Genomic DNA, 16,175 nt, shown 5'->3' on the forward strand with positions numbered 1-16,175 from the left:
TTCTTACACTGTAAAATAAGCTGGTCAGCAACACAGGAAAGACTTAAGGCAATAAAAGGCATTACAGAGAGCACCACCGTGCTCTTTGAGGCAATCCTAAAGTCTTCCAAGAAGGAAAAATGTCTCATAATTGCCAGTCCACATTGAAAGACTGTACCCCAGGAATCTCCTTTGGGTTCCACTCATGCCATAGAGGAGCCTGATCTTAGCCTTTTACTTTGCCTGAGGACTCCACATTCCTGGTCTCTAGTTTAGTTTCTAAACTCAATCTCTCCTGCCCCAGCCCTTTAAAATTCCTGGTCACACACTTCTCTCCCAGGCAGTCCTGAGGGCTGAGCACCAGGACCTGTGCTACTGGTCATGAGAGCTGTTCTGTATCTGGCAGGTGATCAAGACCAAGCGCTAAGACCTGAGGGCCAGCTGCATAGCTGCAATTATGGGCTGGGTTGGGACCTATTGAGGGGTTGGGAGACTGGGGATTGGAAAGCCAGAGGGCCCCGTTGGGTGCTGGGTTGATGCTGGACCTGGTGGGATGAGGGGATCGGTGGATGCCAGATGGGGGAGGGAGTTAGGAACCAGGCTGGTGCTGGGACCCAGGTAGTGCTGGGTGAAGTGGGCCCCTGGAACCTAGAGGGTGCTAGACTGAGCTGAGACTAAGACACCATCACTCCTTTTTTCAAACTTCGGATTCATTATAGCCAGCCTGTTCAAAACCTACTTCTGACTTTCCATAGGACTATTAGGCTCAGACTGGCCTACAGAGTCCTAGCCGCAAACTGATGGATCTGGGTTTCAGTTACCCTACAGTAGCTCTGCCATACTGCAATCCCAAGATCCTGCTGCTTGAATCTTGAACCATGGAGCCACAAGGAACTCAGCTTTCTCTTACTTGGCCATCTTTTTATCTCTCTCTTCTTATAAAGCTACTGGGATTCAATGATGATCAATCCACCCTATTGACCTTATGTAATTCTAATCACCTCCCCAAAGCTTCATCTCTAAATACCATAGTCAGATTAAAAGCACGTTATAGAGATGAAATCTCAATACATGAACTCTTTGGAGACATTCAAATCATATCCAAATCATAGCACCTTGACCTGCTTTTTTGAAATGTTTGTGTTATTGAAATAATCTATTGATAAAATTTACTGAGTGATTCCTCATAGTACCTGTCCTGGGTTCATGCTAGAGAATTAATATTTATGCAGACACATAGGAATAAGGTCCAATATGGACAGGAAAGTGAGCCTACCATCCAGATCCCTGGAAACTTTCTTTGATCCTCAGGCTGTGGCCACAGTTGCCACCAACGTTGCTTATGTTTCTGCTGTGGGTCTCCCCTAACCTCAGTGCCCCTGCATACAGACAGGTGTCACTAGGGCATTTGCTTAGGGTCCGTGCTACTTGTCTTGCTCACTGGTATTTTAATGTTATTTAACCTAGTTCTTCTTCCTTGCATCCCCTGTTAACTAATTGTGAGATCCAGAGAACTGGTTAATATATATATATATATATATATATATATATATATATATATATATATATATAATTAATTTAGTTGTTGATAGATCTTTATTTTATTTATTTATTTATATGTGGTGCTGAGGATTGAACCCAGTGCCTCACACATGCTAGGAAAGCACTCTACCATGGAGTCACAACCCCAGCCCAGAGAACTAATTTTCTAAAGAGAATATTACATATATTATATTCTTTAAATTTTATTATATTATGAGCAAACAAACATCTTGTAAGGATTTTAATTTTGGTCAGTGGTTGGTATCAGTCACCCATAATTTGTGGCTTCAGTCAGCCACAACCCTTTATAATAAATCTGTGGGTTACCTGACTTCACTGGAATCATTCTATATATGGTATGAAGCAGTTATTTCAAGACTTAACTGATTTGGAATGTCCAGGATGACTCACTGGAGGTTCAACTGATTTGGAATGTCCAAGACGGTGACAGTTAGTCCTTGCTATAGGCAGGGATTTTGTGTAGGACTGTTATTTGGAGCACTTTGGTTCTCTTCTGTGTGGCATTTCCAAGGGTATGATTCAGGCTTCCTAAAAGTACTGCAGCTTCAGGATAATCATAGTTCTTCTGTGGTGGCTGCATCCTAGGAGTGCAAAATTGGAAGCTGTCAGGCCCTTTAATACTTGGGGCAGGAACTAGCACAAAATTTCTTCTACAGCTTTCCATTGTTTAACTAAGCTACAGAGCCATCTCGGATTCAGGAGGAGGACACAGATAAGGGGCACAACAGAAATTGTTCATCAGTATCATCGTTGTAAGAGATAACCATAGACTCCCATTCTTTTTCCAAACAAGTAAGTTCATAGTAGTTATCCTATTTCTGTTCCTTCACTGAATGTTGGGTGTGCAGGCAGATAACTTGTAATTTTTTAATTCACAGGTTTCTAGATTAAGAAAAAGTGCATTTAAAACTTATATAGAAACTAGCCTGAGGTCCTGGACGCCAATCATTATGCCAAGATGATAGAAATTTTCAGAGTGGGTGAGAATATTTTATATGCCAAAGGAAGGGGATGGGGAGATTATTTGTGAACCTCCAGAAATGTAGATTGTGTAGATTAAATTATTTTCCAAAAATATTTTCTATACTTTCATACCATGACCCTCGAATATGTGTGAATTAATTATTGCTGTATAGCAAATAACCACAAACTATGGATAAGAAGTTCAAGTAAAAGTCATCTAATTCCTTTGTTTGGATGATTCTCACAGGCTATAATGAAATTCACACCTGGGGTTAGGGTCTAATTTGAATGTTTAACTGGAAAAGGATCTGCTTACTAAGCCTTTTGAGATTATTGACAGAATTAATTTTCTTGAATATTTTTCCCATTTGTCAGCCGAAGCCATGCTCAGTTCCCAGAGATGTGGTACCCTTTCCATAGTGCAGATCTTCAGTGCTGTAGAATGCTTCATCAGAATCAACAAAGAAGAGGATCTAAAAGTAAGAGAAGATATAGTCTTATATAATAGTTACAGAAGTTGCCATAGAACATTGGTCAGAAACGGGCCACAGATCTATCCATGCTCAAGGGAACTAAGTGGGGACTATCAAGAGGTGGGATAATTGAGAACTGTCATAATGTCTGCCACAATAGGCTCCTCACTAAGGGACTTTGTACCCTATACATTTCAAACCTGACCATAAGATTTATTTGAGCCAATGGAATGTGGTAGAAAGTGATATGAACTGGAGCTTTAAGAATTGTCACCTGTAAAAGCCAGGCAGGTGGTGGGTACTTGTAGTCCCAACACTTGGGAGGTTGAGGCAATAGGATCACAAGTTAACACTGGCCTGGGCAATGCAGTAAGACCTTGTCTCTTATAAAAAAAATTAGGGGGTTGGGGGTGTTGCTCAGTGCTAGAGTGTATGCCTGAGGCTCTGGGTTTGATCCCTGGCACATCTGTTTGCCTTCTGCCTAGCTTATCTCTTTAATTCTCTTTTTAACCTTCCATAGCATCTGTGTGGATCATGAGAATTCTCCTGTAACCTGCATGAGTGCAGTCAAGAATCCAGACTCCTCCCTCAAGGAGTCTGAAAGGCAAAGTTGCATCTGAACATCAGGAGAGAGATACCAACCAATTGGAAGTTAAGCATGAACTGCATGCAGAATGTTGAGCCATACCAGCTGAAAAGAAGGAAATGTTACTTATGTAACCTCTTCTGACTTCAGTTTCCTCCTAACCTTTGTGAAATGGAGAAGAAAATAATGCTCTGTTATTTTCTATCTGTTATGCGGTCAAATTCTACTCTAGACAGTTGTGACTAATGGGCAGGTCTCTCCTCTCAGAAACTCAAGCCTTCCTTCCTGCAGTGCACTGAATCCCAAGCAACAGGATAACAACTGAAAGGGCATGTTCAAAACATGCAAATTGCTAAGTAAGTGCTTGCTCTTCAACACATCCAAATATGTAGATTTGGACTGTTAATCCAGCCTGCCATGATATTTTTACACAGCACAGTTTGGTATTTAAAGAATATGACTCTGGATTTAGAACTTCTGGTTTGAATCCCAATTGTTTACTGGCAGCATGACCTTGCTAAATAACATGAATCCTATGTCCCCTGGTTTCCTCATATGTAATATTGGGACAATACTTACAGGATTGTTGTGAAGATTAAATGAATTAATACAAAAGGCATAGAAGTATGCCTAGAAAAATTAAAATCCCTCAAAATATTGTTATCTTGGAGCACAACAGGAGAGGTGATCAAAGGGAATGATTGGAAGCTTACTTCTTCTAGGGAAGATTCTATGTCCTGGGGAAAAAATCTGATTTTTTGCATCTTACAAATTTTATTAGTCTATTATTGTATGAAAATTAGTCATGATATATCCTAAACATATTTTCAATTTCTATAATTTCTATTTCTGACTAATAATTCTTAAGAACAATTTTAAAACACAGTGCCTAGGAATTACTAAAAATTCCTGGGACATCTTTAGATCTTTAGATCTCCAAAAGGCTCTGGGCATGGTGGGGTCAAAGCTTATACCTCCAAGGAGAAAATAATGATAAATTTGCATGCATATATGTATGTGCATGTACAAATGATGTGCTAAAAAGTTGTAAGTAGAAAATGGAAGAATTCGAGAAAGAGGGATATAAGGGACTTAAAGGGTGGTAGGATCTGCTGGGGTGATGATGAGGGTCAGGGCTTTAGTTTTTAATTTCCTCTTTTTGTCCCTTCCTCCTATACTCAAGAAGTCTCTTGTTTCTTAGCTATGTTGTGTGGGTCTGAAACTCTACAACGGAGTGGGTATTCTCTGTGCAAATCTGCCTGAAGCAGCAGTAAGCTTCAGATAATGGAGACCTTTGTCTGATTGCTTCTGCATTTCAGTGAGCCCTGGGACACTGATTCCACCTTTTATCTTTTGTGTGGAATTGGAGTCATCTTTCTGTCTTGTTACTGCATTCACTGGTGAACATATTTCTCAGTAGCTGGAAAAAAAAGAAACATTGATCAGGTAAGGGAACCCTCAGTTCAGTTTTTTTACTCCCTTTATTCTAAAGTAATTATTAGAATAGAGAGATAGCAGGAAGGAGAATTCCTCAGGAGAGATCAGGACATCCTTCAGGAGAATGAGTTGTGTGGGCAAAAGATAGGGCGGGGACAAAGGTTTTTATTCAAGAGTTCACAGATCATCTGCTTAGTTGCGGTAAGAAGATCCAGAGTAAAATCTCAAATATTGTGATTCATGGGCCATGAATTGATTTTATAAAGAGAACTCAGAAAACCCAAGGAGAGTTTTGTCTTCAATGCTCAGCAGCTGCCTTACCATCATAGATGTCTCTGGGACAAGCCTCTCCTTATTAGGTTTAACCTGGAGAGCAATGCTGAGCCTCTGAAAGCCTACTCCTGGTATAGAATTAAACAGAGTGGAACATACATATTCCTGATGATATGGGATTCTATGTCCTTTACAGTAGAGGACTACCATTTGAATAACAGTTGAGGACTGTAAATAGTAAACCGTTCTTTGAGTATACAAAGAATCGGTAGGAAATATATCAACTTTAAAAGTGAATAATGGAAGAAATATAACCCAAATCAACATAGAATGTCACATTATTAATACTGGATGTCTGCTGCTTGCTTAGATTGGAGAGAGTGAGAAATGGGTTCCACCTCTCATTTTTTTTTCCTTTCAGTGGCAGGAAGAGAAACAAAGCGAGAGCTTTCAAAGATTTCACTATTCAATCCAGGGCTCTCCCAGAGATAATCATATGTTTCTCTTTATAAGGTCTCAGTTACAGAATTGCTGAGGGTATCAGTTCCTAAAGTTAATCCTCAAAAAACCCCGCTCTTTGAGGGGAGGCCTTCAGGAAGTAAACCAGAATCAGGGACACTTCGCATTCTCAAGGGAATTCTTCAATCCTGATGGAGATGGGCTGTGGCTCTTGCCAGTGAGGTGGTGGTGTGAGATTTAGAAGAAGCATAGGTTATCATGGAGGCAAATTGTGGGTCTTGACTTTGTACAAGTTAAATTCCCTAATTTTCAGACTCATCCTTTGAAAGAGCATCTGGCTTGCTACCCTCTGTTGTGATAATCCCCTGTGTGGAATCCTTTTCTAATGAGACAGCCTTATATGTATGTTAGCCTTACTATTGTCATTAACTTTCTGATAGTAAGTGCTAATTCCTGGGAAGTTCTCAGGGACAAATTTTGAAATGTCTTTTCCTAGTTGAACATTCTACAGAGTCTCCTGAAAGATCCCTTGTTACTTTCTTCAACCCATTTGTTATTTCCCTAATAAGAGCTTTCCTGAAAAGCATCAAAATGGCCATAGACCAACTTTCTCTTCGGAAATGATGATTTAATCTCTACAACTTCCCCTCATATCACACTTCCAGGCTTGCTCCTTGGAATTCCAGGATCTCATAGCAGCCTAGGGGATGGCATGAAAAGGAGACCCACGGGGGGAATGAATTATGAAAGGAAGCCTGGAGTGGAGGGATAATTGGAGTATCATGAAGTCAGGAAGGTGTAGAAATGTACATTGTCAGACCTCAAGGCAAAACCATCCCCACTCTCTCCTGGATGCCCTTTTTACTTTGTCTTTTATAGGCACCTACACAAGCTCTCTTGAGGGTAGCTTTCCAGAGCAGTTAGAACAAGATCCATTTCCAAGGATCTTGAGCAAAACTATGGAAGCAGACATTCTGTTGTAGGAGGATCTGGGGAAAATGCTGTTCTCATTCTCATCTTTGGGATTCACTGAATTGTGATTCACTCTGGTCTCCAATCACCTACTAGAATGAACCATCTTACTTTTCTTGTTTTCACTGTCCATTCTGGGTGCCTTTCTTCCATCAGAACTGCATTCAACATTGTTTGTGTGCCCTGTCACACTACCTCCTGATTTTTCCTCCTATACCCCTAAAGACTACTCAATTATTGGATCTTATTCCTCAACTAGTCCTCTTTTCTCTCTGGGCTTTAACTCCTCACTTGGTCCTACATTTTCCCAGTACACTTTTCCTCTTTGGGTATGCATATTGCAAAGGCAGACTTCATGGATGGGGCCTCATAGCTCCTTGAAGAAAATCCTTAAGGGAGGATACCAGAAGAAAAATTCAGTATCTGGCCTGCGTAGCTCACTTCCCAAATCCTTTTCTCTGTGTTAAGAAGGATGGATGGACATAAAGTAATTGTCCTAAATTTTTTCTCATACCTCATGGTCTCAGGATAAAGAGGAGAGTAAACAGGATAAGAATCTATCGCCAATTTAAGAGAGAAAGGGCCATAAAACCTCAGGTGACCTGAGCTAAAGCATGTCAAATAGGGAATGCAAGATTGGAGATCTTCTACCTAAAAAAGATTCTTCTTAGGGGAGACTGTCAGAAGAGAACCCTGTAAATAAGTCACCCTAGTTCCTACTATAGGACCTGCCAAAGAGCACTTTAGAAGTGTTTGTTGCAGTGTCTTCATCCATTATAAAGAGTGAAGAGACAGAAAGATCATTGCACGAAACCAAGTTTGCTGCTGTGCAGAGCTCAGATCCTCTAGAAATCAGACTTGCCTCATTGGACAAAGGGGACATTGAAACTCAGAAGAACAAGCCCAGTCATTGGCCAGATCTTCCAGGAGAAATCCAGTTTAGGTATGAAATCAATGTAAAGAAAGCAAGTCCACCTGAGGAGAAGCTTAAGACTAAGGCAAATTTCAACAATACATTTTCCTGTGATTACCAGGTTTGCTACATTCTTGAGGAAATGAAAGGGCTGCAGATGACATCTTGACACCTTCAAGTATACTCTTAAGCTTCTGAACAGTCTAAACAATACTAGACAAGTAACAGAATAATTAAACCTATGAAAAATAAAGGTTCCAGGATGAGATAGTATGACTGAAGCAACCCAACTTCATTTTCTTCAGGGAGGTTTCTTCTGGGTAAAGTCTTCTTTCACTCCTGCAAACCCAGCAAAATTCTCACATTAACACTCTTCTGAAGAAGATGGGTTCGGTTTCAAATAATAAGCAGTTTTGTTCTTCTCAAATATATTTTTTCCACTAAAAGGAGAATGGTGTCTTTGTTGTATTTGGGGGGAAGTTTAGAGTACCCCAAGCACTGGGGCTTAGAGGGAGCAAAGGTTAGTTTGTTTCTAGAGCTGGCTTTGACTTCTTGTGGATGAGGATTAAGGAAAGCAAGTTTGTTCCATTTTCTGAGGAAATCCTATTTAAATTGGTCATTAGAATGCTTTTCTTATAGAAACAAAAAAACCTCCATAAATTTAAAACTGATTAAAGAATATACCCCTGGAACTACTGGATTCTTAGTTTTTCCCCTGTTTCATCATAGTTTTGAAGTATACACCACCCTAGGTTTGAATAGCTGGAGTAGAGTTACACAGGCATCATAGGGCCAAAATTTCCCACTGAGACAAGAAACTTCACATATCTCAACAATTGATAATGGAGTTTAAACATCTTGGGGTCTTTCGTACAGGAAAGTAAGGGCAACTCTACATGACCACAAATCTTCCATCTCTTTTCAAAAGTCCCCTGACAATTTTGATGGTAGCTGGAAGAATGAGCACTGCTACTGAATGTGTAACTTTTCCTTAAAGAAAATGTAAAAGTCACAACTGTTCCTTCCTCTATGACAAGCTCTGGATTATGAGGAGACAAAGAACCCTTGGCTGTGTTTTAGTGGGTAGGGGACAACAGGCTGACAGAAGGGTTAGGGTCTTAGAAAACCTGAGTTGAACATATTTTTATTAGGCTAGAAAATAATTTTCCATGTATCTTTTAATTCTCAGTTCTCCCTCCAGCCAGTACACAACTGAAGCATAAAAATTGATCCATATTGGGTCACCTTTTCCCATCCAGCAAAAGATAACATCCCCCTGAAAGCACCTGGGAATAAGTGTTTTCCAAAAAGCTGTGGATATGAGTGTTAGAAAGTGGTTTCTGTCCATTGGACATAGAGCTGGATGACCTTCAAGGTGGCAGATGTTTGGGAGCTATACTGAGATAGACCATCAAATGGATGTGGCAAGACCAAAATATGTAAGCACTAGTTAAGGAGCTACTGTGTCTATGGGGTTCAATGATCTTGAAATAAAATTTGAACTCAGTTCTCCTTGAGTGTGTACTATGGGAAAGGGAACCCTCCTCCCATTGTGCCTGATTTAATGACATTATTTCAGGGCAAAGGGATTGCACTATTTTTCATGATGTGATGATTCAAGTACAGCCACTTAGCATCTTCAGGAAAATGAGGTCAAGAGTTGGGAAAGGTTGGGGACTGAGAGGGAAAGGAGGAAAGTCAGTGAGAAAGGGAAAGAATAACCCAGCTAGTGGGAAGGAAGGAAAGAGAATGTTTCCATTATCAGTAAACATGGTACTCTCTACCTGCCCCACTCAAACCTATTTGTTTCAGACTCTACCGGGTGTGCCTCAGAATACAGTTTCTATATTTTAGAAGGTCACACACAGCAACCCTTCCTGAGTATTCTGCTTTCACAAAGATGATATGTCTACACAAAGGGAGCTGTGGCACAGTATTTTCAGTTTTTGATGTACTGATTCCAACTCAGCAGAGAGATGTGACATGGTCAGAGAAAACTTTGTGCTGCCTAGTATAGATGTCTTTTCTGAATTTCAGTAGGACTTAAGCCCATGGTCCACATGAATTTCTCTTGGATTTTCGTACTGTGAAACCTTTCCACAGGTCAATAATAGACCTGATACTTGTACAAAGTTGGGCACTCAAAGGCTCCTGAGTTGAAAGCCCTCAAGGAATCTGTGTGGTAATGGATTTGGAACATGTTTTTACTAGGGCTTGCTGAGTCTCCCTCGCTGTGTTTGCTCTGTTGGTCTGGACCTCTCACCACCAGAGTTTCTTCCTTGCCATTCCAGGAATGCCAGAGTAGGTGACCTACTCTTATTAAAAAGCTTCCATTAGCTTTCAGAATGGTCATCACTGGCCTCCCAATGACTACATCTGGACCAGGATGTCTTTCCTTCCCATGGTGGCCTTTGTGAATTGTGCCTGGGGAAGCCATGTTCATCTCTGCTCAGTTCTCATTTGTGTCAAACTTCTTCCCAGATTTCCCTTCCTTAAAGACGTTGAGGACAGAAGCACTATTCTTAGATGGCAGACAGTGGTCACAAATGGCTCCTGGAATAAAACCACTGTTGGGAGGAGGGCTAGAGGTGTGTTCTCCTGGTCTTCCTCACTGAGGTCTTCCATCCTGAGAAGAGACTTCTGTCCACTGGCTATGAGTTTCTGGCTTGAGGGCAGGACAGTGGAATGAGTTGGTCTAGCCAACTCGGGGAGGTTCCTTTTTATAGGTCCTATGGCCATTGAGGACATTGTCCACAGGTTGAGCAGAAGATTGAGAGGCAGCCTAAAAGGCCGAATGATTGGCCCTCAGGTGATCCTCAAGGTCCTGGAGAGCATCGATTTTTGATGGCCATGATGAACACATGAAAGAAAACCCATGTAACCATACCCAGACTTTATAAGAACATGAATATATTTAAAACTGGGACAAAATTCACAGAAGGACAGAAAGGAGGATAGGGAGGAGAAGGGACGGGGAGAAAATAGGGGCCTTGCAAACCTATTTTAATATCAGCAAGGACTCCAGAATAACACATGGTTCAGTCTGTGGCTTATTGACCAAATGAAAAATGTTAGGGGAAAAAAAGGAAAAATACAACTACCACTTCTATAGAGAAGTTTTATACTGTAAGAAAAAATGTTTTTAAAAAGCACACAGGAGTTATCACCAAAGTAAAACTTGACTACGTGTGTTTGGTTTTTGCTACTCATATTCTTTTGGAATTTCCAGTTCTCTCAATTACATGAGGTGTAAGAGTATGGTATTTTCCAAAATAAATGAAAACTGAGATTCAAATATAAAAACAATGGAATGAAGTCAAGGTATACTGTCACACAAATCCCTTCTTCCTAAATTAAAAAGCACACTTATTGAGTTAGACAAGCATATTTTTTAAATACCCATGTGAGAATTCCAATAAATTCATTATTAGCAACATTCACCATATTTAAACTTTGTATTTCTCAATCTGGAGTCAACAGAAAGCTTACTAGCCAAAGAAGACAACTTTTGAAAACGAAATCCTCAATAGTTTGTTTTAAATATCTTGAAATTCTCAACTGTCTTCTGGGGACAGTGGATGACAAGGATTTTTAAAAACTTTCACACTGGAAATTTTTATTTTCACACAACTTTGTTACCCTAGAAACCAAATCAAATATATAGCTAAACAAAACAAGGCAAAACAAAAAAACTCCTAGGCATTCACAAGATATTTTCTCTCCATCCCAGAGCCTTATCCTTCTCTCAAGGACAGAGTGGGCAAACATATTATAGCCATTGCTTGGTACTCTAAGAAAGTGAGTGTATAATTTTTTTTTGGAAATCAAGTGTCTTTGGACAAGTCTTCTGGTCTCCACTGACACAAAATTTCCATGATGCTAGTGATCCTGAAAACCTGCACACAATGAAACTATTTCCAAAGAATTGTATGAGCAGCCACTCACAGGGGAAGCCCTGCATGGCAAAGAGGGAAGCTCAGGCAGTGTGTCTAGACCAACCAGAGCAGCAGCTGCTCAGTGTGAGGACAAGGAGGGGCACAGATCTGACAGATGTTCTTCTCTGCCCTCAACACTCCCAACTAAAACAATCTCATACCTCATCCCCAGAAACAAGATCCATACTATGGTATCGCAGCTGTGGTATCAGCTTCATACTCCTGGGCCAATGACTCTTATGTGGGTAAATCACATCGTTAAATAGTTCATGTTTATTGGGACTTACACTGTGATGGACGAAATAAGTGCTCATTATAGCCACAACACTGGGATAAAATGACTTATAATGAAAGAGTAAAAAGATTGCTCACAATTACAGGTGTCACATCAACATTATGGTTTACACTGACCATTTACTGAAAGCCAGACATTGTGGTGAGAGCTATGCAGGTATTAATTTGGTCTTACAACAATTCCACAAGTAGGTGTTATTACTATCCCCTTTCCAGAGATGAAATGACTTCACAGAGAGGGGGAGGAGCCTGTCCAAGGTCATATCAGGCTTGAAGTCAGTGGCATCTGATGAGAGGTTGCAAAACCTGCAGGGCTATGGCTCCACTCTGCTACCTATGAAGTGCTTTGAATGATTACCTCATTATTTTTAGGATTTCAGGAGTGATGTGAATAATCATTGAGTGGGGATTCTTTCACTTTGCACTTTTGCATAGTTCTAGCTTTTGAGTCTTTAAATTTCATTTGCTCTTTTTTGTTGATTTGTTTAAATCAATTTAGCTTCTTATGAAAAACAAACTTTCTTTTGTTTTACTCTCAGGATTCTTTCAACAAACAAGAAATAAGTAGCTATTGATATTAGCTAGCCCTGGAAATCAACAAGTATATTCATATCAATAGCTAATATCAATAGCTACTTATTTCTTGTTGAAAGGATCCTGAGAGTAAAACAAAAGAAATACAGACCAGGTCTGCAAATCCTAGCAAAATCAAGGCTCAACTTAGGCGAGAAAAATGCCACTCATTTTAGGAGGCTTAATATTTTGAAATAGCAACTTTTTTAACAACCTTTTCTTATTATGTGAGTCAAGAGAGTAAAAAGAGTAATCATGCCTCTATGATTCAGCTTCTTGATCTGTAAAATGACAGTAATAATACGTTGTGGGGAGACATATGTAAAGAACTTGAAAAGGGTTCTCTGTGTTTGTTATTGTTATGAATTTTTCACCACCATTATCATCTTCAGTAGTGAATGATCCTCCATTTCTTCCCCTTTTCTTCTGTTCCTTTTCCATTTTCTCCTTTCTTCCCCATTATTCTTCTCATCTTTTAATTAAAAAAATTTTTTTTACCATAGTTTGGATCTAATATGCCCCCCCCCCCAAAAAAAAAACCCCTGTGTTAAAGGCTTGTTTCCCATCCCGTAGTCCTCCTGGGAAGTGGTAGTCAAGTTTACTTGGCTATGCCTGGGGATAAACATGATGACATAGAGCTGCAATAAGAAAACAAATATGATGCCTAAAATATGAAAGCTTCAAATTAGGAACCAACACAGGGAAATAAGCCAAAGATTCACTTGCAAAGATGACTTACAGACAGGATATTGGGGTTGGAAAGAAGAGGAAGTTGAGCTTTCACAGAACATCTGATCTATATGCTACACTTCTTTGAACTTACATATTTGTGTTTGAGCTTGTAAATGTTATCATTTTCAACTTGGTTGAATTTCTATAGTCATTCAACATATGGTTTTTTAAATTTGTTTTTGTTTACTGTTACCCTAATATTGATAATCTGAGTTTGGTTAGGTATAAGATAAAATAAATATATATTTGCTAATGTGAGTGGGAATCATTTTGTGTGATACCAAAGTGATACTTGCAAAGATCAAAGATTTTATGAAAAATATGAATATATATTTTATGAAAAATATGAATGTATGGTCAGAGTCCCCAACCTGTCCTTTGAAGGTGGCCTATATGCAATGATATCCCTTCGGTTGTGAACACCCAAATACCTTTCAAATACCTTTGCCCACCAAGAGTAGCAGTGTTCCATGGAGAAATGATTGATTCTGTGTCTGACAGAAAGACTATGAAGGACAAATCCAGAGTATTTCAACTTCATAACAGTTTATTTTGAAAAGCAGATATAATCATAATGAACCAATTTTCAATGCTTTGTGGCTTTTGGTCTTGTGTGAAAAGACAAAGCCACAGTTTTCTTCTGGATCTTTGTAGTTTCTAGCTTCATATTTATGTCCATGATCTATTTCAATTTGCATACCACATGAGTGAAGGGTTAAATTTAAAAATAATTTATTTTGGTATATGGAAACTCTCTCATAGTTGTTTTTCCATTTTTCTAGAACTATTTTTTGAACAGACTACCTCTTGCCAATTAGATTGTTAAAAATCAGTTGCCGTATATGTATAGCTTGTCTCTTCTTATGCCAAAAGTAGTCTTGGTTATTTTAGCTTTATAAGCTACAGGTAATGTGAATCTTTCAACTTTGACCTTTGTTTTTAAAAGTTGTTCTCTCTATTCTAGGTATTTTGTATTTACATATGAATTTTTAAAACAGCTTGTCGTCCTTCACAAAAATGCTTTTTTTGTGTGTGTGAATGTAGTATACAGAACAATTTGACAGGAATTGACATCTTAACAATACTGAACCTTTTAGTATTTAAACAGTTTGTCTCTCCATTTCTTTGGATATTTTGCAAAACCTGCTTATTAGGTCTAGTAAGACATTTTGTAGAGTTCTTGGGATCTATGAAGAAGAATATGGTGTCTATAATTAACGACACTTTTATCTCTTCCTTTCTAGATTGCAGGATCTGCCAACTATCTATCTTTTTGCTTTCCTTATTGTACTGGCAAAGACTACCATATAATGTTAATTAGAAATAGTGAAAGCAGAGCAGATACTCTTGCCTTTTCTCCAATTGACAACAAACATTTAGTATTATTAAGTATGATATTAATTATAGATTGTCTACATAAGTGTTTTAACAGTCTAGAGAAAGCTGCCTTTTGTCCCTAGTTTGAGTTTTTACTAAAAATACATGTTGAATTTTTGTCAAATATTTCCTGCTTCTATTGAAATAGTTAAATGATTACTTTGTTTCAGGCTACTGATATCATGAATTATACTCACTGATTTTGTATGTTGAACAAACATTCATTCCTGATCTATTAGGTCATGATGTATCTAGTTTCAAAATAGAGCTGAGTTTATCTGCAATATTCTTTTAAGATTAGTATCCATGTCTAAGAAAAAGTTTGGTCATTTTTTTCCGTATAATGTTTCTGACTGTTTTAGCCTCAATATAATCCTCTTCTCTTTCCTGGAAGAGACATTGTAGAATTAGTATTTCTTTTACTTAAATATTTGGTTGTACTCAAGTCTTCCTAATGTCTTTTAAGTATCTTTAACTGAACATGTTCTCTTCATTGCTTGTATTAGGCATTCATATTGTTCATTATTATGTACCTAAACTTTATTTATTTTGATGTGTATTATCATGGGATTACTAATTACATTATTTTTTGAATCAACATTTCTGTTTTGTGGGTCCCTCCCTGCCACCCCATTTCTTTATCGTGTTATCTTTTCTTATCATGTTACTTTTACTTTTTTTATTCACAATTTTGTATCCTCATCTATTGAGAAAGATGCTTTGATATTTTCAGGCTTTCTTCTTACCCAATCTCTACTGTTGCTATATATTTTCATTTATTAAAGATTTAAGTGGAATTGATTTTATAAATGATATGTGATAAATTTAAGATTTTTTCCTTTGTTTTACATAGATAATTGAGTCAGAAATAGTATGGAAAATCTATTTTTCTCCTACTGCTCTAGAGTGCCATCTTTATCATAATTCAAATGTCTACGGCTAAGAGTTTTTCTAGATTCTCTTTTACCCTTGTTGTATTTGAGTACTCATACATAATACCACATTTTCTTAAATGCTATCATTTTATAGTAAGTCTTAGTCTGATAAATTCCCCAATTTGTCCTTCAAAAGTGTCTTGAATATTCTTGCCATAGACTGTTTCTATACATAATTTTAGAATCAAATTTTAAGATAAAGAAAGCCTATTGGGATTTGGTATGGAATGAATTAAATATTGTAGGAAACTAAATTCATCTAACTTCACTGAGGACTGATGAGGGACATGACAAAGCATATGTGTTAGATAACTGTCAGGAGCAACAACAACATGTGTTGATAAAGAAAGATGAAAAGCATTACATGTTATACAAAACAGAATATCAGAGTAAAGTCAATGTAACTACTGGCAAAAATGAATATGTGCTATTTGCTAACTAATAGCAGATTTATAAAAATTACAGCTTTAATTACATATAACCACAGTTTATTGGAATTTGGTATGGAATACATCAAATATTGAGGTAAACTAAACCAATCTAACTTAATTGAGAAATGTTGAGAGATATGATTAATCACATCCACTAGAACTTTGCAGCCAGATGCTGGCTACCTGATAGCTATATGATATTTTTATTATTCAGTAATAAAATTAACTAATTCTATATAAGTGGGTTGTTCCTTTGGATTTTCTTTCTCCACCTTTAATA

At 38.2% G+C, this 16,175-nt stretch overlaps 1 long non-coding RNA gene across 1 annotated transcript; it reads left to right on the forward strand.

Annotated features, from left to right (window-relative positions):
- Positions 1-1,893: 1,893 nt before the first annotated feature.
- LOC120885669 (uncharacterized) lies at positions 1,894-3,577 on the forward strand. Its single transcript, XR_013425523.1, has 3 exons — positions 1,894-2,334; positions 2,421-2,984; positions 3,499-3,577. It is a non-coding gene; the product is annotated as an uncharacterized LOC120885669 (long non-coding RNA).
- Positions 3,578-16,175: the final 12,598 nt, after the last annotated feature.

The sequence above is a fragment of the Ictidomys tridecemlineatus genome, chromosome 1 (assembly GCF_052094955.1).
Source record: "Ictidomys tridecemlineatus isolate mIctTri1 chromosome 1, mIctTri1.hap1, whole genome shotgun sequence".
NCBI lineage: Eukaryota > Metazoa > Chordata > Mammalia > Rodentia > Sciuridae > Ictidomys > Ictidomys tridecemlineatus.